Source organism: Culex pipiens, chromosome 2, assembly GCF_016801865.2.
Source record: "Culex pipiens pallens isolate TS chromosome 2, TS_CPP_V2, whole genome shotgun sequence".
In the NCBI taxonomy this organism is placed as follows: Eukaryota; Metazoa; Arthropoda; class Insecta; order Diptera; family Culicidae; genus Culex; species Culex pipiens.
In genome coordinates this window covers 116960202-116985567 of record NC_068938.1, presented here as the reverse complement: position 1 = coordinate 116985567, position 25366 = coordinate 116960202, and the positions used below count along the sequence as shown (strand labels likewise).

General features: G+C 36.6%; 1 protein-coding gene across 6 annotated transcripts in view; it reads left to right on the top strand.

Annotated features, from left to right (window-relative positions):
- Nucleotides 1-11631: 11631 nt before the first annotated feature.
- LOC120424064 (probable ubiquitin carboxyl-terminal hydrolase FAF) overlaps nt 11632-25366 on the top strand; it is a 406051-nt gene continuing 392316 nt past the window's right edge. For 2 of the 6 annotated variants that reach the window (XM_039588085.2, XM_039588080.2), the window contains exon 1: nt 11634-11933. The gene's annotated coding sequence lies outside the window, so the exon portion shown is untranslated. Of the gene's footprint in view, nt 11947-12184; nt 12307-12334; nt 12518-25366 lie in introns of those variants that run through there. The other 4 variants (XM_039588081.2, XM_039588086.2, XM_039588083.2 and 1 more) reach the window with 4 other exon arrangements.

Here is a 25366-nt window from a genome sequence, read left to right as displayed (position 1 = left end):
GTCTCCTGGTGCACTTCAACTCCAACAACCTGCACCGGTTTCAAAACGATTGCTTGAAGGTGTGATGCTAATAATTAATTTTACGAAATTATAAGCAGAAGTTGGCAAAAAAAAATTCCACCCGTCAACAGATTTGCCAAAATAAAAACATAAAAAAACTCGTTTCACGCGCGCAAATCAGCGCACAAAGCAAAATCGAAAATAACAGTGCGGCCAAGAAAATCTGTCATACGGGGGGCGAGCCGATGCGGTACAACGTGGGTTCACGCGGTTCACAGCTTATGAGTCATATTTTTTTGAAAAAAATGTTCTGAGTGCTTAGTCTTTAATTAGTCTATGGTCGAGCTGCTATTTTATGAGCGCGTTTGTGAGCGACCGGTGTGGGGATGAGTGATGGTGGAGCGCTTCCAAATCCTTACTGCGCGCGCCCGGTGGAGATGGTCTAAGTAAGGACATTAGTTTTCAGGGTACTTAAAAGCTTGAAATTTAGAAATGTGTTTGTTTATGTATGTTTTTACATAAACAAATTAAACATACACGCAGAAAAATAAGGCATATTTGAATCAACAAAACATTTTGTTGATTTGAAAATCTAGATTTTTGTTGAATCAACGCTAAACGTCAAAGCAACTTTTTCAAAACAACAAATGATTTTTGTGGAATTGAGAAAATCAAGGTTTGTTTCAACGCAAAATCGGCGTTGATTATATTCAACAAAATTTTTGTTGAAACAAACCTCGTACAGGCTGATTCTACAAAACATTTTTCTGCGTGTATGATCTGATGAGTGAAAGCATAGTTGAAACAGCTGTCCCTATTCAATCTGTATGTGCAGATTTGCCTGAGATGACTGTACATTTGGCTCAAATACAATCCTGCACAAATAATCACGAATTAAGCAAACAAACGTGTTCATGGAAACGTGAACAAATTCATGAAATCATGGTACAAAAATCATGAAATCATAAAGTTGTGAACTAGTTCACGACGCTGTGATCTGTGTTTAAAGACGATAAGTTGCGTTACTTTTTCAAAGTCGACCAGTAACGCTTGGAAACAAATTTTCAAAGAGATCATCGAAGAAATTTGATTTACAAATCAATGTTGTAGTTTTGTAAGTGGATTTTCGACGTTCGGCTTCTGGGGGTGGGTAGTTCTGGTATGTTTTGTGATGGGCCATTTCCCACAAGGACTCATGCATGTTTTTTTTTTGGGAGGAGGGATGAAATTTAGTATGGAGAAAAGCAACAAAGGGGGGGGGGGGGGTAGGGGGATCAAATTCAAGAACATTCCAAGTTTTTCAAGTAATTCAAGTTATTCGAGTAATTAAAGTAATTCTACATGCACACTCATTTTTGGTTTTAGAGCTCGGCAGAATTCTGCCGAAAACAGAACAACTGATTTCTTCGGCAGAAAAATGCCGAACTTCGGCAAATTAACTGTCATTTTTCACCGAGTAATCGGCACAATGACTCACATTTTGCCGAGATTCGGCATATTTTTCTGCCGAGCGATAAGTTGTTCTGATTTCGGCAGAATTCTGCCGAAGTTCGGCATAAAAATCTGAGTGTGTGTAATTCATGTAATTCAAGAAATTCAAGTAAGGAATAAATTCAAGAAATTCAAAAAATTCAAGAAATTCAAGAAATTCAAGAAATTCAAGAAATTCAAGAAATTCAAGAAATTCAAGAAATTCAAGAAATTCAAGAAATTCAAGAAGTTCAAGAAATTCAAGAAATTCTAGAAATTCTAGAAATTCAAGAAATTCAAGAAATTCAAGAAATTCAAGAGGACGTTGGCATCACTTGTAACGGTCATAGTATTTAATTTGATGAATTTTGATATGTCACATGACATGGTTCCTTGCAAATTCCAAAGTGTCCCCAAGTGGCCATCGGTTACCGGTGACCCGTTCCGAAGTGGCCAGGTTGGACCAGAGGACGTTGGCATCACTTGTAACGGTCATAGTTTTTAATTTGACTAATTTTGATATGTCACATGACATGATTCCTTGCAAATTCCGAAGTGTTCCTAAGTGGCCACCGGTTACCGGTAACCCGTTCCGGAGAGACCAGGTTGGACCAGGTTCCGTCGGCATTGCTCCAATAAAGCAGGTTCTCAGTATCTTTCATCTGCGGCCAAAAAATCCAAAATCGGTTAAATTATCTAATTTTGGTATGCGAATAACTGATTGCAGATAAATATATGCGTACCCGGGCCAAAATTAAATAGTTCATCCCGTAATAATAGAATGATACCCTGCAACTGTCACTTTTCCATTAAATGATTTCTGAACGTTCTTCGCCTCTGTTTCAAAGCTGTGGCCACAAAATTCCCCCGAAGAAAAAATTCATGCTTTTTGTTCGCATGAGCGTGAACAAATGCATGATTTGTTTCCTAATACCATGAACGAAGTTTATGATTACAGGAACAGGATAAACGTAACCAGACCTGGCGTTACGGGTTTTCGTGAACAAACGTTTATGGAAATCGATTGCAATCATGCATTTGTTCACGGTGCAAAATCTTATCATAAAATTTGCTTTGTTTCCTATTTTCATGGTACGTTGTTCACGTTTACGCGAACGGACTTTTTTGCGTGTGCTTTGTTTTGCCTGTAAATAAGGCTCATTTCTGAAGTCTGAGCTTTGGTTATTTTTATCTGAAAATGGTTGCGTAATGATAAGTGGTTGCGAACACGGTCAAAATTCAAAATTAATAGTAAGTTTCTCAAAAACCCTAAAAATTACCCTTGAAAAACAATTTTTTGAAATGTTTATCAAAATCCAATAGAAAGCCCTCACGATTACCTTTCCAACGATATATAACTTTTTGATGTTTGGTAATGTATTTTGGGATATATCATTTCTCCAAATTAGGGCATTTTTTTCGAAAAAAAACCATTGTTCAAAACAAGTTTTTCTTTACAGGTGGCTAATGGCTGACATTTTCATTGGTTCGGAGGTTGTTTTTATGGTTTTTTGGTGCGCCGAATCGAATGAGAACATTGCCGTAATGATTTGAGAACATGTGCATGTGGACGGTTTCAGCGATAATTGCTCATTTTCTGTATTTCACGTATTTTTTTTATTTTTTTAAGTTCTAGCTGATCAAACTTCTCAAATGTTTTAGTAACACAATAGTTTTTATCATTTTTATGCATATGTTGGCATCGTCGCTATGTTTTGCAATATAGATCTAACAAAAATATTTTTTTTCCAGATTTTACACATTTTTGTGGTTTTTTTTTTTAAGTATTTATCAAGTTTAAAAAAAAAGAATCGTGATTCTATGTTTGTAAATACTAGTAACAACAAGTAACAACTCAAAAAATAAAATGTATAGGTTGTCGCGATATATTTAAAGTTCCAATAAAAACATTACTTTTTATGGCTTTTTTCTGAAGTTTTACGTAGTTTTTTATTTTTATTTTTTCGGAAAACAGTTCAAATTATATGATCTAGTAATGTTCCTGACATTACTACGATTATTTTGATATATAATGGTAAGGGTTTTCCTAATGCTTTGCTGAAGTTATTATACTTTTACTGCACAGTAAACAAATTTACGACTGCGCGGCATTTGGTCGTAGTAATTAGCGGATTGATCAAATCGAAATCTAAAAAGTTCTAGGCTCATCTAGACATCCCTGAATCACTTGAAAAAAGAATCGTGTCGATTTGCTGAGCTGTGCCCGAGAACCAGCAAGTTGAATTTAGCGTTCCAACTTTTTATGAGCATTAATCTTTTTAGTGTTAAGCCATTAAGTCTCAGCAACCAGAGGTCCAATTTTCAATGTTACATATACAATTTCATAGCAAATTTTCTGAAATTATCAAAACAAAATATTTTTAGAAGTTATCACTCATGTTCACTATTTTTAAAAATCGAAAAACTGCAATATTCCACTAAAATCAAATTTGCGTTGATTATATCTTGAAGAAAGAACCCTTCCAAAAATTGGCAAAGTACTTTTCGATTGCAAATTATATTTTACATGAAAAACATTTGGTCAAATTTTATTTCTTGATAAACTATCCTAGCAGAGCTGGTTCTGCAAGAATTCTGCTCGAATTGTGAAAAATATCTACTAGACTGCTGTAAGAACATCCAACTCTGTTAGAACTCTGCTAGAACGTCGTTACTGGGTCTCTATATTAAACATCAAAATAACACTCACTGAAACCAAATCTTGACTTTTTTTTTATAAGGTCCTATAAACAAATGTAAACATTGAGTGTATCCCGCTTACTCCGATGGACTTTGACATAAGGTGTGAAAGGGATACACTCAATGTTTACATTTGTTTATAGGACCTTATCAAAAAAAAGTCAAGAAATGTACCTACATGAATCATGTGGCAAATTAAAAAAAAGAACAAAAAATAAAGTGTTTGCTAGATTCGAGCTCTCTACCACCTTTTCTTAGAATACTTCCTATGGGTAGATTTCCTAAAAGTATATATCTCTGGTTAGTTTGCAATACGTCGTTATCGCCATCGCGACCTCCGACACTTATTTGATTTTTTCTCTGAAAAAAAATCAATTTTCAATGGTTTTAAGTAAATAGCATTTAATGGACGTGTAGATGAACAATTTCGGACATTTTTGAATTTGAAAAAAACGAAAAAAAAAAAAAAAAAAAAAACGAAACTATTGGCACTACGCCCCCCGGGGCATGGCCTTCCTCTAACGTGGGATTTCTGCTCCAGCGCCTCTGACGAGACAGGAGAAACCGGGACCGACGTTTTACTTCACCATCCGATAGAAGCTCAGTGGATAAGGCGGGAATCGAACCCGCGTCTCATAGCATCATCGGGATCGGCAGCCGAAGCCGCTACCCCTGCGCCACGAGACCCACATATAATTTTTGAATTTGATAACTTGTAAATTGATCGAAAAACGATCGTAAAACGGCTTTGTTTACAACTGGCGCTTAGGACCTTTTGAAAACTAATCCGAGATGTATCTATTAATTAATTTTTCTTTTGAATAACAGCGCTCAAATATTTTTTTATGTTTCAACTCAATATCAATGTTTTTTTTCTTAGACGGTACAAACCGATCGAGGTTTACAACAACATTTCGCTTTTCTGGTAAAACAAAAGTGAAAAATACCTACAGTCAATTCTTCCATTATATTAAATCTAAATGTGTTAATGGAATTGACAAAATAAACTAACCTTTTTGCGTAAAGAAGGCATTAAAAGTATTTTAATAACACAACTACACTGAACCACTGAAGTTTTACCGATCTGTGATGCTGTGTTACAAATTTAATCCCGACAAACTAAAATATAGTTTCTTTTGTGATTGAGTCGTCATACAGGATGAGGTGACAGTTGAAAAGAAAGAGCTATGTTTTATCCATAAAATACTCTACGGTGCACAACGCTTTGAAACAAGTTATGATCCGGCTCACGCAGAACTCAGATTTTTCTTTGCAGAGTACAGCATTGTGTGCCCGTCTTTGCAGCACTTACATTAGTTTTGATAAGCTAGAACTTCTGTAAAACGAGCAGCAGTAAACTTGACAGCAGTGTGGTGAATGAAATGTTTCGTCTTCAAATGACCAAATTGGTCAGAATTTGATATCATAGGTACCAATTCAAGGTATTGTTTTTTTTTTTAGACCGGCCCGTGGCTTAATGGCTACGGCTCGCGTCTCATAAGCGGAAGGTTCCGGGTTCGATTCCCGACCGGTCTCTTTGAAATTATTTGACTATAATTGAACTTTGAATATGAACAAAAAACGCATGGAATCAGGTGGGATTCGAACTCACACCTTTGGATTGGTAGTCAGATGCTCTAGCCACTCGGCCACCGAGGGGTTGACACCCCTTGAGTGAATTAATCCGTAGTGGTGAAATAATGTCACAAGGTCATTTACTATATCAGCAATTCCCCACGAAAACAGCATGGAAAAAAACAAAAGTGCTCGGATCGGGCTCAAAATTTTTCTGGGGGTTCCCTGGCCGTAATAATTAGACCCGTATTTTTTTGTTTGGCCATTAGGGTGACCTACGCCGTGTTAGGGTGGTCTAAAAAATGGCCATTTTCGTCGATTTTCGCAAAAACCACTTTTTTCGAAAAATCATAACTCCTCGCCATTTGAACCGATTTCAATTGTCTTATACGCAAATGAAAGGTGATAAGTTGGCCTTTCAAAGAAAAATAATAAGAAGTTTCAAAAATCTAGCCTAACATATGAAAAGGGCGTATGAAACTTTAAAATGCCGTTTTGACGGTGTCTGGACCAAAGAGCCTATGTCTGGAAATATTTTTATCGGAATCCCCGGACATTTTTACATGACATACTAAAAAATGGGAGGAGTTCATTAACAGGATTCCGAGATATGATTTTTTGAAAATAAAATCCGTGTTTTTCGACGCGCCGCGCGCAAAAACCGGAGAAAGATAAAATTGGCAAAAAATCAACTTTTTTCACTAAAACTGCGATAACTTTAAAATTTCAGCGATGACCTATACATGTCTGGGTACCAAAAGTTGCGTCTTTTAATTACAAAAATTTTGGTACCCAAACATCTATAGGTCATCGCTGAAATTTTGAAATTATCGCAGTTTTAGTGAAAAAAGTTGATTTTTTGCCAAATTCGTCATTCTCCGGTTTTTGCGCGCGGCGCGTGAAAAAACACGGATTTTATTTTCAAAAAATCATATCTCGGAATCCTGTTAATGAACTCCTCCCATTTTTTAGTATGTTACATAAAAATGTCCGGGGAATCCGATAAAAATATTTCCAGACATAGGCTCTTTGGTCCAGACACCGTCAAAACGGCATTTTAAAGTTTCATACGCCCTTTTCATATGTTAGGCTAGATTTTTGAAACTTCTTATTATTTTTCTTTGAAAGGCCAACTTATCGCCTTTCATTTGCGTATAAGACAATTGAAATCGGTTAAAATGGCGAGGAGTTATGATTTTTCGAAAAAAGTGGTTTTTGCGAAAATTGACGAAAATGGCCATTTTTCAGACTACCCTAACACGGCGTAGGTCACCCTAATGGCCAAACAAAAAAATACGGGTCTAATTATTTCGGCCAGGGAACCCCCAGAAAATTTTTGAGCCCGATCCGAGCACTTTTGTTTTTTTCCATGCTGTTTTCGTGGGGAATTGCTGATATAATACAACAATCCCTTTCCCGACGATTCCCCTACACACACTACGCACCATATTCTATAAATAACACGAAGTGGTTGGTACGATATGTCCCCACTTCTTCTTCTTCCCCTGATGATTCCATGAAATGTGGGTTCCGTTCATAGAATCTGTCTCTTGCGGTTAATGCAACGCAGTAGGCCGGGCCGCTTTAGTGAGTGTAATACATTTCGGGGGTTCTCGAAAGTACTGCAATCATTAATAATGACAAGAAAGAACTTGAGGCGTAATCTAACCATAAGTTCTTCCCGGATGCTTTCTTCGGACTGGCTGCGCTTGTGTTCGATTAGATTAGATTAGAGATTAGTACCAATTCAAGGTATTGTTTTGATATTGGCAAATTGCAAAACCTGTCGTTTACCGGATACCACATTTTGGGATATTATTTTTAACGATTCAATTGAATTTAAGTTAATTTAATTTTGAAACTTTTGGTGAACTTGTATCTAGTTTCATTTTAATAGCATTGATTTTTCAGTCTTCGTGTTTTTGTTCCGGTTAATGTGTTTTTTCAAATGGAATTGCTTATACATGATTTCTGGCGAATACGTAACAAACCGGTTGTGCACGGTTCAACCGATTGAACCGATTGATTTTTTGCCAGCCGAGCTACCGTGGCCATAAGGTAACGGGGTTCGCCTTGTAAGCGGAAGATGATGGATTCGATTCCTGTCTGGCTCGGAAAAGTCAGATCCCTTGAAAACTGACCGGTAGGGGATGGGTTTTGAGTAGCGGCGTGCTGGATTTTCAATCCAGAGGGCATGAGTTCAATACTCCTACCGGGATGATGAAGTTTTTTTTGAATAGGGGAAGGTGGGGCAAGACGACCATATGGGGCAAGAGGAACAATCGCTCGTACGGCCGTAATTTTTACAATTTTGATTATTTCCAGTATGAGGAATTGTTGCTAGCAGTGCTATTAGCTGATTCTACTACCACATAACCGCCAAAACGACGTAAACGCCACGGGCATAAGATTTAATGAAGTTTTTTTTTAAAACCTTTGTTTTCTAATAATATTTGGAAAGTACAAAATAAGGTGTAGGGTTCGTTATAAGGCTCATTTTATCAAAATGCTATTTTTCCTAGATCAGTAGTGTCCCAACCAATGATTTGCACCTATTAGAAAGTATGATTTATCTTTTGGTTATTTTTGTTGAGAGCTTTTAAAAAATCTTGTTCAGGTGGGGCAAGTGTACCATATGGATTTTTAGTATGGACAAAATTACGAATTGCTGCAACAACATATTTTATTGGGAAATAAATACAAAAAAGTTCTTAAAAATGATAAACAATTGTTTAAAAAATATGTCTATACAAAATAAAGTGAAATTTACTATTTATCATCTAAGTAATTATTTTTTCGAAAAAACGATCAAATTTATTGTAAAATATTATTATTTAACCTAAAAATGAAAGAAACGTTTCAAATACATTCTAATCTGATGTTTCAAAGTGATAGCAGTTCACTTGTTAGCAAATTAACATGATGTTTCATGCATTGTTTCTCATGCCCCAACGGGTTGTTCGTCTTGCCCCACTAGTTGAGTAGAACGTACGGAAAATCAAAAATTTTAAAATCGTTTTTTAACATTGAAAAACATGATTTTTTTCAAAATTTGTTCTATCAAAGTCTTAGTCAAGACCTGAAATAAGATGATTATGAAAAAATCGGACAAATTTTTTAACGTTTTAATGGGTTTTAACGAGCATTTCCTTAGCTTGTTACACTTGCCCCACTTTCCCCTACAAAAAAAACCTTCGAGTGCTAAACGGGAGTGCTGAATAATAGCACTGACACTGTGCAGTAAGCAGCTTACTTTAAATATGGTCAATCAAACAAAATCAAACCATCCACATTGATGAACTCCAGGTCTTTTGTGGTCTATACTGCAAGTTTCTGCTCAAACCAAGGAGTCCGTACCTCTTTCTACTCACTTTGGATTGCGAGTTCAACCGCCACCGGCGATTCCACCGAAGCAGGCTTGTTTTGGTGTGTTGTTTGTCTTTGTAGCAGGGTGAAGACTCCTACACCTGGAATGACTTAACGGCCTAACAACAACCAAGGCCGGGACCGACGTTTTATTTCCCCATCCAATGGAAGTTTTGAGCAGACGGGAATCGAACCCAGAATTATCCGCTTACAAAGTGGACAGCGCAACCATTCGGACGCACTGCCACACAACAAAAAAAAGAAGCACTGAAGCTGTGATGATTGTTATTTTATTGGATACGATGACTTATTAGTTACATTATGTGTCAAGTCAAGGAAGGAACTAGCCAGAAATTTACATTTGATCCAAAATAAACTAACAATTCTCAAAACTGAATCTAACTGGATTTTAAGCTTGAATGTGTCGCTTTAGTGCACTATTAAATTGAGAAAAAGTAGGTCTGTGTTAATGTCCAGGGATGATCGCCCAAGTAACCACCCAGCACTAAAAGAAATCATAAATTGGCTGCTTAACAGCATAGAAAAGCAAATTAGTCATAAAACAGCTAAGCTCAACACAAATCAGCTCTAAAACAAATGCTCTAAATGAAGCTGAAATAGAGCTCATTTGATGCTGCCACTGGCAACACTGCAACACAATATTTCATCAAACTGGCAACACTATATTGTTTCGTGTAAGAGCGAAAGAGACAGCACCAAGAAGTAAAACTAAATATATTTCCTACTCTTTCATCCATTTAACCAAAATAAATCGAGCCAGGAGCAAAATGCCGACAGCTTGGAAGAGATATCTTTGGGTGAAGAAATTGTTCGTTGTTTTCATCTGTTGGTAAGCTTTTTCATCATTTCATCATTTTAAAGTATATTCTAATTAAAGAAAGAAACATGTTTCAGGATGAACAAAACTTCAGGTATCAACTTCTACTGTTCCGGAGGCCTTCGCGACCAGACGAATATTTACGGAAATGGAGGAAAGCAGAGATTTCATTTCGTCAAAGCTGGATCATCCGGCTTCGTAAACCCAGTGGACATAGCATGGACATTCCCCGGTAAGCTTGTGGATAGTAACAAAAAACGACGACAAAAAGGAACATCTCAAGGAACGTCCCCCAACTCTCTGGCATGTGTGTTCTGGGGGCTGTGCAATTATTATCTTTGAAGCTTTAATAAATTATCCTAAATCTGCCAAAAAAGTGTTTTTCCTCAATAAAACCGAAACTTCGTAGTGGCTAAGTGGAATATAAATGTTCATATTTTAGAGCATGAGAAATCTGCATTGAGATGGAGCATTTAACTCACCAACGAAACAGTTTTATAGGTCTGAAATCATACTGGGAAATTCATTCCCCGTTTAGCCGTGAGGACACAGTCACAGGAATCACCAGGACCACATCAATTTCCAGCATCAAATCGTCAACACCGCAAGTTTAAGCAAATAATTCAACTTCCCCACTCGGTCAGCTGAGTCGGCAAAGTAGTAAACAACCCGAAAATAGAATTGAGAGAAGCAGAGAAGAGAGAAAAAGAGACAACAACATTTTTTGACATTTTGCAGGGTTGGAACAACAACAGTAGGGGCCTAGCTGGAAATCAGAAATATAAAGTCCAAACTCAGCTGCAAATCTGCTGGAAAAGCGATGTTAGTGCAGATACGAAAACTGATTAGCTTTTGCTCGCAGCTCTTAAAGCGCTGGTAGTGCTGAACAGTGACACGATTTAGTGCTGTTTGGTTACTTGGGCGTCTGTCTACTGTCCGTCCTGTTCTACCGTATATTTTATCTTTTTTTTTTGTTTAGTTACCTCGTTGTCCCTCTTGATCCCGTCGTTTCTGAGATTCTTTATGGACATCATTGCCTTTTCTTTAAAAAGTCACTCTAAAGATACATACACTTATTAGGATGTAACAAAAATGACTTTTTGGCGGACATTCAGGGGTGCTGGTTCCGGTGCGCATTTTTTGGTATATTTAACATCGAAGTTTGGAGCACAAGCTCAGTACAGATCTTCAAAGTTTGCCATTTTTTTTCCAAAAATCGGTCCAAGCAAAATCAAATGGCGTCTCGGGCGTCGCGAGGGGCGACGCATATCTTTTTTGCTGGGGCCGATTTTTCGGAAAAAATATGCCAAACTTTGAAGGTCTGTACCGAGCTCTAGGATGCTCCAAACTTCAATGTTTTATATATAAGAACATGCACAAGGATCTGGCCTACACGCCAGTGATGTTTGTGATAAACGCATTGGTGGCCAAAGACATTTAAAAAAAAATTTACGGGTTAAATCCCATTTGAAATTGAAAGGCGGAGCGCCAGCTCCTGTTACGTCCAATCAAGCTCATATTTGGGATTTGGACTCAGTACGCCCACCGGAACCAGCCCCTGAATGTCCGCCAAAAAGTCTATTTTGTTACATCCTAACACTTATATCCAACAGACATTCTGGTAGCTTGACATGGCAGCACTGCTTGCCCTGCAAGTAAAATAAATCTAATGAAATACTCAGTATCTTGGCTATTTTCACAAGAGTGTCAAATTCTGACTTTTTTGATGGTTTTGATAACAGATTCTGTAATCCTATGTCTTTTTTGCTAAAATAATAAAATTTACACGCTAGAGAAGTAAGAAAACGTGAAATAAATCTTATTAAAGTGAGTAAATATCGTGCTACGGTTGTTGCGGCAGTGGTATTTTTCTGTCCAGAAAAATAAATGTTTGGACCGTAACAGTGTTGAGTGACAAGCTATGATTTCGATGACATTTTGAAAAGTGAAAAAAATACTGGGCGATATCTGCAAAAAACTTTTAGTAAGTAGTAAAAGTAAGTTTAGTAATGTCGTACTCATATTTACATACAAAAGTGATTTGCAAATGAATGATTGCTACAAATGATGTTTTTTCCAAGTTTTGTCAGAATAATTTATTTTTCTATTTTTATTTTTTGGTAATGTTATTCGAATAACTGATTGATCATTGTTTCTGAATGAGTCAGGAAAAGTTATTGTTAAACCCACTCAATGTTGATGATTTGCCAATTAAGAATTCCTGAATGTTTCCAGACACAGTCGCCGGCTCCATCCCTACTGGCTACTATTGTACTTGACATGCTGCTGTGTGCTTCTTTGTAAACCTTTAATTATCATATTGTAAAAACTGCTTTCCAACTTCGGAGAAAAAATGGGTGAGGAACATATGAAAAATAATTAATGTGCTGATCTACGTTTTATATGCCTTATGATTGTTGGTTAAACCCGGAATCATGTTTTCATCTGATCTAGAGGAATTAAAATAAGTAAAACTAAGCCAAACAAATTGCTGAAAAAGAAGTTACATTAAAACAATGTATGAACTGTCAAAGTTCTAGAACGCCAAATTTCGGCACCTAGTTTTAGGTAAGAATCTAACAATAGAGAACGCCTAGGTAATGCAGTTGAGCGAACATTTGATTTAATTTGTTCAACCCAAGCAGGGGTAAATAACACAGGAATACCAAATTTTGGTATAGCTTGGGCAAACAACAGGGACCAAAATGTTTCCCAGTAAAAAAACATGGTAAAAGTAATAGATGGTAAAATACCATGCAAACATACCAAAATCTTGTGTGTTGTTGTTGTTGATTTTATTAGGGGAACTTTAAGTCATTCGCTCCCGTAGTAATCTTGTGTGTGGAAGACCACAATAATACCAACAATAAAACCATTTAAATACTAAGTTGAGGTATTATGGTTTTTGGAACATTGCTTAGAATAGAGTGGGGCAAAGATGCTTACATAATGGCAATCGTTCTGCCGCCGGTGACAATACAATATTTTTGATTCGTTGTATGTACTGAACCGGTACCCTTGTGGTAACTTATTAATAGGATTTACCTCAAATCACTTATGTCAGTGCGTGGCCGAATGGTTACGCCGTCCGCTTTGTAAGCGGATGATTCTGGGTTCGATTCCCATCTGCTCTAACCTTCCATCGGATGAGGAAGTAAAATGTCGGTCCCGGCCTTGGTTGTTAGGCCGTTAAGTCATTCCAGGTGTAGGAGTCGTCTCCACGCCATAAGTACAAACAACACACCAAACCAAGCCTACTCCGGTGGAATCGCTGGCGGCGGTTGGACTCGCAATCCAAAGGTCGTCAGTTCGAACCCTGGGGTGGAAGGTTCCTTGGAGTAGAAAGAGGTTTGGGTGCTCTCCCCATTCAAGCCTTCGGACTCCTAGGTTCGAGCAGAAACTTGCAATAGAGACCACAAAAGACCCGGGGGTCGTTAATGTGGATGGTTCGATTTTTTTTTACCTCAAATCACTTACATCCCCGAGCATGGGTAAATAAAAAGGGAAATGCGTAATAATACCTTTCTCTGGTAACAATCCCAAATTTTGGTATTCCTGGACCCTTTAAAATTTGTCTTAAGAATTATGCAAGAGCAAAATGTGGTATCATACCAATTTAAGGTATTGTTTTGATATTGCAAAATTGCAGAATTTTTCAATGGTCGAACACCACATTTTGGTATTCTTTTGGTATTACAGTATTTTATCAAATTCCTCTGAAACTATGGGAAAATTTTGACCAATGCGCTAAACTGATGTCCGGAAATTTCAAACTTGATTTTAAACTATCAAAAATGTTTAAAATCAAGTTAATTTCCGGACATCAGTTTAGCGCAAAATTAATTATTTTGTCAATATTGGTCAAAATTTCCCATAGCCCCTAAAGAAATGACAAGAAATTGTGGACAATTTTCTTAGTCAGGTTGGCACATTTTGGTATTATTCTGGTATTAAAGTGTTTTACCAAATTCCTCTGAAACTATGGGAAAATTTTGACCAATTTTGACAAAATAATTAATTTTGCGCTAATATGATGTCGCAAAGCGAATGCTTCCATTGAAAACCGGAAATTTCAAACTTGATTTTAAACATTTTTGATATACCCCCTAATGAAATGAAATTATGGAAAGTTTTGGTATTGTTTTGGTATTGAAGTGTTCATCAAATTCCTTTGAAACTATGGGATTTTTTTTTATAAATTTTGAAGAGATAATTAATTTTGCGCTAAAATGACTTGAAAGCAAAAAATGTTAAAGCTGATTTTTTTTTTTTTGATAAACCCACTAATATTTTTTTAAATCTTTGAAATTTCTTTAAGTCGGGATAACAAAATACTTTGAATAACGAGTCAATCGACAAATTATAGAATTTTGGTGAATTTTAATCCAGTTTCATTTTAAAAAACTCTTGTTTTTCAATCTTGTTATTATTCAGAAGCTTCAAGATCATCAAGCACAGACCGTTCATCAATGACAAATGCATTCGATGTGGTGAAGAATATCACTAAGAACAACATGGAACCATCAGGTGAGTAGATTTGGCTGTCGCATATGGATCATTTCCGATTTTTCACTAACTGCAACTGCTGCACTAAAAATTGTATGAAAAGACCAAATTGTGGTATTACTTGTGCAAATACCAGCGACCAAAATGTGCTCTTGGTTGCCCAGTAATTGATGGTAAAATACCATGAAATCATACCAAAATCACCGAGACCGAGCCACGTAGCCTAGTGGTAACGCTTCCGCCTAGTAAGCGGTAGATCGGGGTTCAAATCCCGCCTCGGACCAACACAGCTGGTGATCGTTTCTCTTGTGGATTCGATTGCCTAGTAAAGGGAAGGTAGTGTATCGTCACAAACTGGACCTTATCACGACACCTTCGGAAGGCGACCTATGGAATGTTAACATTAACCATAACATGTTAACATTAAGTTGAGAATGGAATTGTCACTGAATCCGCTTTGTAAATGCCGGCCCCCATACTCTTCACGGGTGTTCCCCTCAGGAACTGGGAAAGATTTACTATACCAAAATCATGTATGTGGAATACCAAAATCCGATTTTCCAAGGGCACGGGAATACCTAAAAATAAAACCATGGCAATACCAAGTTTTGGTATTCAAGCAATGACAAAAAATCCAGAAGACCTCGACTTGGTATTGAAATGGTTTTATTTTGAGGTATTATTATTTTACCCTTGGAATAACATGGTTTGGTATTGTTGTGCCCTTCCACATACAAGACTTTGGTATGATTTCATGGTATTTTCCCATCTATTACTGGGCAACCAAGGGCACATTTTGGTCCCTGTTATTTGCCCAAGTAATACCAAAATTTGGTATTCCCGTGTTCTTTACCCCTGCTCGGGCTCGAGAACCAAGTAATTGTGGAGTTTTTTTTTGAAAAGGTCAAATAAACCAAATTTTCAGTTTTTGCTATTTGGTATTAAACCCCTGACCATAGAATAGGTATTTGTTTATTTGTTTATTTGAATCATCCGACAACTTGTGGTCTTGATGATAAAACTTAACTTAACTAAAGACAAATGCTAACAACAGGAAACACAAAAACAGATTAAAGCTGATGAGAGTACCAGAGTACCTATTCTATGACCATACTCTCTTCAGGAAAGTTGTAGAGCACCTTCCAGAGCATCCGAATATGAATCCGGTTTTAGTACAGCGTGAAACGTGGATTTTATAAAAATCAAAATCCAAAAAATGGGTTTTTTTCATACAAATTTATATGAAAAATTGAATCGCTTTGCGCAAAGTGAGGACTAAACCAATCGTTGCCAAACTTTGAGGAGTTGTTTAGGACCCCAAAAGGAACTGAAAAATTGCTGTGCTGGAAAATCGATTTTGATATTACACCCTAGTGAAGCATCCCAATTGGTTAAATCTAAAGCGAGTTATTGGCTTAGTGAAAAAATAGCACAATTTTCAAACTCATTAAAAAAATGTTCCATCCAGATATCAACTCAATTCGACCTGAAGCTTGTAGGGGACATCTGAGACTGATAACGCTTTGAGTGAGGCAGTTTAACACATAGAATAGACACTTTTACTTTCAGTGAATTTTGTTGGTTGTAAATTTTTGCTCGAGGTTATAATTTTGTCATATTCGTGTTCCTGAGAGAATTTTTCAATAGAAACATGCATAAAAATGTTGATTTTCATCCATTTTAACCCCTTAAAATTTAATTTTCAAAAAAAATCTTCGATTCACATTTATTGAAAATCAAGTTCGTTTCCAGTATTCCAGAAGTATTTCCAGATGACACCAGAAAAAAAACAGCTTCTTAATTTTTTTACTAACATTTTTTAAAGGGGTAAAGTTGATGAAAATCAACATTTTTATGCATGTTTCTATTGTGAAATTGTGTCAGGAACACGAATATGATAAAATTATTACCAGAAAATGTGATATAAGAGGTCCCTCGAGCAAAAATTTATAACCAAAAAATTCACTAAAAGTAAAAGTGTCTTTTTTTCTGTTTGAGTATTAAGACACTGAATCCTGATTACAAGGACTATTGTATCGTGTTACCCATTTTTACTGTTGTTAAGCATTTCCAGATCTTTAGCACAGTCCCTATTGAAAGGGAAAGTGCTGTTCCATCCAGAAGCTGTAAACTCCGTTCCTTGTGCCTTGTGCGCTATGTATCGCTAGAACCGCGGTGACAATTTTTTCGTGTCATTTTTCAAGCTCTTCCCAGTAGCTATTATTTTGCCGCGCGGGGTCTTGTAAAGACAATTGTCTTTTTGCGGTGCTACTTTTGCGGTGTTCCCTTTGCTCTGATCTGGGACAATGCAACTGGACTGCAGTGCAATACCGATCGGCTGGGCATTATTTACATGCGAAGACACGAGGAAAGTATTTTGGGAAGAGGCGCAAAGGAATATCCCAAGATCGATCACATGCTTGAAGAGCACGTGAAGCAACCGTTTTATACTCACCCTGAGAAGAACCCATGACTTTCCGCTTATGAGGCGAAACCCGTAACCATTCGGCCACAGGAGGTTGGCAAAAAGTGTCTTACCCAAAGCGTTATCCCAGATGTCCCCTACAAGGTCCAGGTTTGAAAATTGTGCTATTTTTCACTAAAATGCCAATAACTCGCTTTAGATTTAACCAATTGGGATGCTCCTCTCTGCATTTTGTTGGATTTTTTAAGCCTCCTCAGATGCATTTTGAATTTTGAAATTAAATTGATGTTTGCCCAAGTTACATTCTTAAAAAAAAATACATGCAGTGCTCATGTTTTGGCCAGATGCTAGTTTTATATGCACATTCCACCTGAAGTGTGCAAGAAAAAATGCAAATTTGAAAATTACCATCTCCGATTCTGCTCAAATTTGGCAGAGCTGTTGAGACTATCAAAACATGCAAAAATCTCGAATTTCATCCAAATCGGACCACCCCCTCCATTTTTGTACCCTCCCAAAAAATCGACTTTTTGGCGATTTTTGAGCGAAACCCCTATCTTCAAACGACGATAACTCAGGAACCACAAATCTTAGATGGTCGGTCTTAGACTCCATTTTGGAGGAAATTGGATGTAGAACCCATTTCCGTGATCAAAATTTAGATTAAAATATGTTTTCTACCTGTATTGCGCAATTGAAAACTTTAAATGGCCGTTTCTCAAAACAGCCCTATTTATTTTTTTTAATTTGACCTCACCATCGTATTCCCCGGCCAATTTTACATAAGAATCACTTATCGACAGAAAGGAATATGTTTCGTTCCAGAGATATCGAATTTTAAAGTTTTAAGTATTTGAGATTACCTAAATTAGCTTACTTCGCCGCATCTGCTAGAAGCACTCGGGCGCGCTGATCAATAACTGCTACCTGGTTATTTATTGAAATAAGATTTCATCCCAAATAATCATTAGCAAATCAGCCCACAGGATAGAGCAAGAACGACACGCGATACAGGGCAGAATGGAATTCCCGCAGCGCTAGCAGGAAATTGCAATTGATCTTGTAAGTAACAGTTAAGAAAAAGTGTACGATACATTATAACGATAAAAATTATGAACCACATGAATAAAACATGATTAAGGAGGAGGATTTCTGGAAAGTATAAAACTGAAAAACATTTAAGAAAATCACAGAGATTAATCTGATTTATTACCTGATGAAGATCAAATTGAGTTGTGTTGATTTCGACACCGTCCGAACAATTACCTATCTTTTTTTGTTTGTCAATCATTTCGAAATCTTGGAAGACGATACAGTTGCTGTCCACATGTATCAGAAGTAGGGGAAATATACCATTTCTCAGCCTATTTCTATTATCGGCCTATCAGCACTTTGATCATGAATTACAGCTTTCCTAAAGTGTTTTTGACTGTTCCAAAGTAATAAATAGCTCAAACAAAAGTGAGCAAGCAACTCTCCATTGTTGATACATCTGAAAATGTTGATTTAATAGCGCAAAATGGCGAAAGTGATGAGAATTGGCCGAACGGCTTAGACTTATTAAAATGGGTATATTTCCCCTATATGGTTTTGATTTTGAATTTCAATGTACCAGAAGTGACAAAATCATCAATGATTCAGATGAAACTGGCTCACAATATAAAAAATCGGTATAACATGATCAATCTTTCAAACCGTAAGGCAAATTTTGGGATTTTTGCTTAATGGCACTATTTCGCTACCGCACACGGCAAAAGCTCTTGAACCCATGAGAATTATTTCATCTACTACAGCCAGCTCTACATTCGTTCTTGCTTCAAATACAAGAAGAAATAATTTGATAAAGTGAGAAGAAATGAGGAATTAGGAAAAATATAAAAATTATAGATAAATAATGATAATTTTTTGAAAATTGAATTGTAAAAACTCTGTATAAAATTATAAAAATAATTCATCTTACAGAACACCAGGTAGTAATTATTGATCAGCACGACTGATTGCTTCTAGCAGATGCGGCGAGTGTAGCTGATGTAGGTAATCTCAAATTCTTAAAACTTTAAAATTCGATATCTCTGGAACGAAACATATTCCTTTCTGTCGATAAGTGATTCTTATGTAAAATCGGCCGGGGAATACGATGGTGAGGTCAAATTTAAAAAATAAATAGGACTGTTCTGAGAAACGGCCATTTAAAGTTTTCAATTGCGCAATACAGGTAGAAAAAATATTTTAATCTAAATGTTGATCACGGAAATGGATTCTACGTCCAATTTCCTCCAAAATGGAGTCTAAGACCGACCATCTAAGATTTGTGGTTCCTGAGTTATCGTCGTTTGAAGATAGGGGTTTAGCTCAAAAATCGCCAAAAAGTCGAGTTTTTGGGAGGGTACAAAAAAATTCGGGATTTTTGCATGTTTTGATAGTCTCAACAGCTCAGCCAAATTTGAGCAGAATCGGAGATGGTAATTTTCAAATGCTGTTCCGCTTCAGATGGAATGTCCCATGTACAAACAATCCCTGAAAATTTCAGGCAGATTGGTGAGGTCGATGCGAGATGGGTATGCTTTGCTCGTGGACTCGCTCTTAATTACTTGTAAAGTTATTTTATGGTTTTTCAAAGTTAAGGTTTATTTTAAACTCATTTATGCTAATAAGATTTTTAAGGGAGCGGCCGTGGCTGACTGGTTACGGTGTTCGCTTTGTAAGCGAATGGTCCTGGGTTCGATTCCCATCTGCTCCCAACGAGAAAATATAGGAAATATTAATCTTGAAACTTTGAACATGAACGAAAAATCAATGTCGCTCGATTCGGGGTTCGATCCCCCGTCCTTCGGATTGGTAAGCAAAAATGCTAACCACTACGCCATCACAGCTTGGTGAGCGATGACTGGAATTAGGAATACTGTTACTATCAACTATATACGCGCTGGGTCCTTGTCCATTTGACAAGGGTTCGGAAGTTCTAAATAACGTTTGAACCCGATTGGTGCAAACGTTCTTCAGGGCGGGGCTTGTCGATAAAGCTGAAGTACCTCGCGCTCGGCTAGCCAGCGTAGAAATGGGTCACCGAAGCTCGGCAGAGCTAACACCTTCCAAATGCCTATGCGAGTTATTTGCATGTATAGAATGTAGATCTAAAAATACATGGAAACAACTCAATTTGTAAGAAGTGGCCGCGTGGTCCCGTTTGATTGGTTGCACACACACACACACATTTATGCTAATAAGATTTTTTAGTTGATAAAAAAAACTAATGATTTATTAATGTTTTGATCCGCAATAGAGTTATCTACGCGCGCATGTATTGCGTGTACGTACACGAAAAAGATTGAGGTTAAATTTTGTACCAGCCAGCAAAACAAATGGCGTGCTAGTGTGCGTGAGAGCGAGCTTAGATAACTCTATATAGGACACAGTTTCACAGTTTTTGTGAGTAAAACTAGTATTTGTGGTTTGGTTGAGCGTTTTAGCAGAATGCATTACTATGAATACAAAGAGACGAGTTGTTCCTTTTAAATCCGCTATATATTTTAATATCTTGACAGATACGTATTTCGTCTACTACTTGCAGACTTCATCAGTGTTCTGTTCTCGACTGTCGAGATATTAAAATATACAACGGAATTAAAAGGAACAACTCGTCTCTTTGTATTCATACGAAACTAGTAATTATCGTCAAAACTTTCTTCAAACATTTTTGGAAATTCATGCTTTCAGGATTAAAGCATACAAAATGCTGAAATCGAAGGAATAAGGCTTTTGCAAGTATTTTACAAAGCTTTTTTCGACCCTCCCCTTATTAAAAATTGGCTCGAAAAATCATGGATAAATTTTTTTTTTTAAATCAATGGAAATTTAAGTGAAATCCGCTGAATTAATGCATTGCTCCGCTTATAGAATCATTTTGAGCAAGTTCTGCTTCATTCAAAAATAATTTGAACTCTACACCCAAACGGCGGTTGCATGAAAGTATATCAGATTCTACATGAAATCTGTCCTCATGCATTTTTTGCGATATAGGGGTATGACATTTTTGCCCATTACCGACAATTATCGACATTACCAACTGCTGTTTGCTGGTGAGACCTGCTGATCGCTGACATGTTTACACACGGGCAAAAATGATCTACGGACTTGCTGAAAAAAAGGTTATAAAATGTATCATTTTCTGCAGCAAATCTACTGTAGCAAATGTTGATATATATTTTTCCTTTGGATGAGTTAATTTTCGATTAATAAATGTTTTTTGATATTTTTTTTGTTGAATCATTTTCTGAAAATAATGATCGCATTTTTACTTTACGCCTTACGGGTGCTTAAAACATTTTCTAAAAAAAGTTTCGTTCGATTTTTTATTAGTTACACTTAATTCAAAGATAAAATTACGCCGTTACATAAATTATGCAGATTACATGTCACAATTTTAAAATTTTATTGAATTTTATTAAACACACAAGTACATTCAACTAAAAACATTTTGTTTTTTGAAAAACTAAAACAATAAAATCAACAATGCATATAGAAAACTATAGCACCATCTTGTGTTTTCTATTTTTTTTTAATTAACGAAAATGTTGAAAAAATAACAGAAGTAAAAAAATTTGAGCTGGTAGATGTATTTTCCAGTCTTCAAAATTAAAATAACGTAATTAATCTTTTATAAATATTTGGCCCGGCCTTCAAAAACTTTGAGTACCCCTGCCTTATGCTTACTAGATAGGAAAACCAGCGAGCTTAGTACAAGAGAGCACACAGGCATCGATACTTGATTTTGGTATGATTTCATGGTATTTTACCATCTATTAAATAATGTCACACCCGAGCAGGGGTAAAAACACAGGAATACCAAATTTTGAAATTACTTGGGCAAATAATAGAGGCCAAAATGTGCCATTGGTTGCTCAGTAATAGATGGTAAAATACCATACAATCATACCAAATTCTTGTATGCGGAAGACCACAAATATACCAAAGCATGTTACATCAAGGGTAAAATAATACCACAAAATAAAACCATTTCAATACCAAGTTGAGCTATTCTGAATTTTGAAACATTGCTTGAATACCAAAACTTGGTATGGTTTTATTTTTTGGTATTCCCACGCCCATGGAACATTAGATTTCGTTATTCCTGTGGTCTTCCACATACATGATTTTGGTATGATTTCATGGTATTTTACCAACTATTACTGGGCAACCAAGGGCACATTTTGGTCGCTGTTATTTGCAAAAGTAATACCAAAATTTGGTATTTTCATGCCATTTTTGAAGCAGTTGCAATTAGTGAAAAAACGGAAATGATAACACAATGCTCCATATGCAACAGTAAAATCTACTCATCTAATGATTCCATGTTGTTCTTAGTGATATTCTTCGCCACATCGAATACATTTGTCATTGATGAACGGCTTTCCTTGAAGTTTTTGAAGCTTCTGAAAAATAACAAGATTGCAAAATAAATTAAATGGAATTGGATTCAAGTCACCAAAAATTCAATAATACTATCGATTGACTCGTTAATCAAAGTTTTTTTTATACTCACCCATATTCTCAGTGGGTATATCAAAAAGATTAAAAATAATTTTGTCAATTTTTGGTTTACAAGTCATTAAAGCGTAAATATAATAACCTTGTCATAATTAGTAAACCGACCGAGCCACGTAGCCCAGTGGTAAAACTTCCGCCTTGTAAACGGTAGATCGGGGTTCAAATCCCGGCTCGGACCAACACAACTGGTGATCTTTTCCCTTCTGGATTCGATTGCTTAGTAAAGGGAAGGTAGTGTATCGTCACAAACTGGACCTTCGGAAGACAACCTATGGAATGTTAACATTAACCTTGACATGTTAACATTAAGTTGATTAATAAAAACTGTAACTGAATCCGCTTTGTAAATGCCGGCCCCGATACTCTTCACGGGTGTTCCCCTCAGGAACAGGGAAAGATTTACTTATAATTAGTAAAAAATTTCCCATAATTTCAGAAGAAAATGATAAAATACTGTAAAACCAAAATGTGGTATCCTGACTTTGAAAATCTTCCACAATTTCAAGTAGGGGAGAGTGGGGAGACTTGATCCCCGGGGACACTTGATCCCAAGCCTGTATCTCGTCAGCATGTGGGTAAAACAATTAGCTTTGTTCTAGAAAGTTGTGCGAAATTAACTAAAACTCATTGTAGAAAACAAAGAAAAAAATTAAAAAATGTTTGGATTGAGTTACACACATTTTTCTATAACGAGCTGCAAAAAACTTCCAAGAGATCTTTTTTTCTTTGTTTTGATATGTAGAGAAAACACTCAAAAATTATTCAAAAAAATATTTCTATACATGAATTGCTTGATAAACTTATCAACTCCAAAACACTTACGCATTTTATGTTAAATTTATCGTCATACTATTTTTACAAACAATTGTTGAAAAAAGTGCGTTTAGGGAGACTTGATCCCTGCATTTTTACAGTCACTGGAATCAGCCTCAAGATTAATTAATTGGGCTGGGCTTTCATACATAGTTTCCTTTAGTATAGTTGTACATAACTTACTGCAGTTTGAACTTTTTTTTAAAAGTTTTGTAAACAAAAATTTCCAGCTTTTGTAAACATGCTTAATTTTGTTCTAAAAAATAATATTTTATGTTTTCAAATATTTTACATACTAAACTTGTTATATTTTGAACACAAACGTACAGGTTTTATGTCAAATTGCTGTAACTTTTAGAAAATTAAAATTTTGGATGAAAAAGAAACATTTTGCTTAAGATTTCTTCAAAATGTTGAAAGGGGGATCAAGTTACCCCTAACATTTTGAAAATGCCGGTTTAAAATATTTTTTAAAAACGCTTGGCATTATTCGAAGAGTTTATCTGATGAAATCTGATGGATCAAGTCTCCCCACTCTCCCCTAATTTCTTTAGGGGGTATATTTTTTTAATCAAGTTAGAAATTTTCGGTTTTCAATGAAAGCTTTTGCTTTGAGACATCATTTCAGCGCAAAATTAATTATTGGTCAAAATTTTCCCATAGTTTCAAAAGAATTTGATAAAACACTGTAATACCAAAATGTGGTATCCTGACCAGAGTTCGGAAACTCACTCACGAGGTACTCAACTATGAGGAAAAACTAAGTTACCTGCGAGTAAATTACTCATCACTCTCGGTGAGTGTGAGGGCCTTCCTCATTTACTCACAAAGAGGGCTTTGAGCGCTCATGAGGGCTATTTTAGAAAACAAATTTCGAGATGTCAAACTCTACATCGGTGATTTTCTTGTTCATTCAACAACGAAAAAGTAGTCCTGATGGTAGAGGCGCAGTGCTATCAATAAGAAGTTTTTTTATCACAGTGGTTCAAATCCTGATTTTTATCTGGTTTTTTTTTTCAGACAGTTAATTTTTTTTAATCACAAAGTTTGTTGTCAGCTTCCAGCTGTCCTACCGACGGATAGGTCGGAGGTTGTTTAGACGGGGGATGCCTCTGCGGGTGGATTTTAACAGCTTTACCAGCAGTGGATGGCCGTGTTGCTGAGGTAAGTGGCCACTCCCGGTCGTCGACAGTTCTACAAATGTGTTTTGGTTCAGAATCGCGACATGCCGAAGAAGTTGCAGAAGCCGCCGGCTTGGAGGTTCACTGAAAACTAAAAAAGGCCGATCCAGTGCTTTGGACAGCTTTAGGCTAGGGCCACCGGCGGCCGCTGAGGCTCCATTGGCGTGTCCTGGTTCTTAGGCAAGACATATTGGTAGAACTGTCAGCGACCGAGAGTGGTCACAGTTGCACAGCTGTCGAAGGGAGTGACCATTACCCACAGCAACACGGCCATCTTCTTTTGGTATGGCTGCCAACATCCACCCGCAGAAGCTGCCCCCGTCTATGGCCTCCGATTTATCCTGCGGTAGGTTAATCCACAACGGATTCGACCGATCTTAAAATTATGAAAATAATTGCCCATCCGCTGGACTTTGACAATCTCAGGTTTCTTTTGAAGCAATAAAAAAAACCAGACATACAAAAAAAAAAAATATTGATACCACATTAATACCAACACATAACCTTCGAATTTATAGACATTGACGCTACCTCGAATTTACAACCGATTGTTAAAGACACTTGATTTTGGATTGATGTGGTCATTGATTTTGGAAATAACAAATTGTTGGAAACGGCCTACTCACGCCTTCATTTTACTCAAATATGAGTAAATTTACTCAGCCCTCACACTCACGGTGAGTATCGAGAGTGTTTTCTGTGAGGAAGCCTACTCGATTTGTGAGTGTGAGTGGTTTTCCGAACTCTGATCCTGACTAAGAAAATTTATCACAATTTCAAGTCATTTCTTTAGAGGGTATATTAAAAAAAAATCAAGTTTGAAATTTTCCGTTTTCAACCAAAGCATTCGCTTTGAGACATCTTTTTAGCGCAAAATTACCTTATCAAAATTGGTCAAAATGTTCTCACATCAGTTTCAGAGGAATTTGATAAAATACTATAATA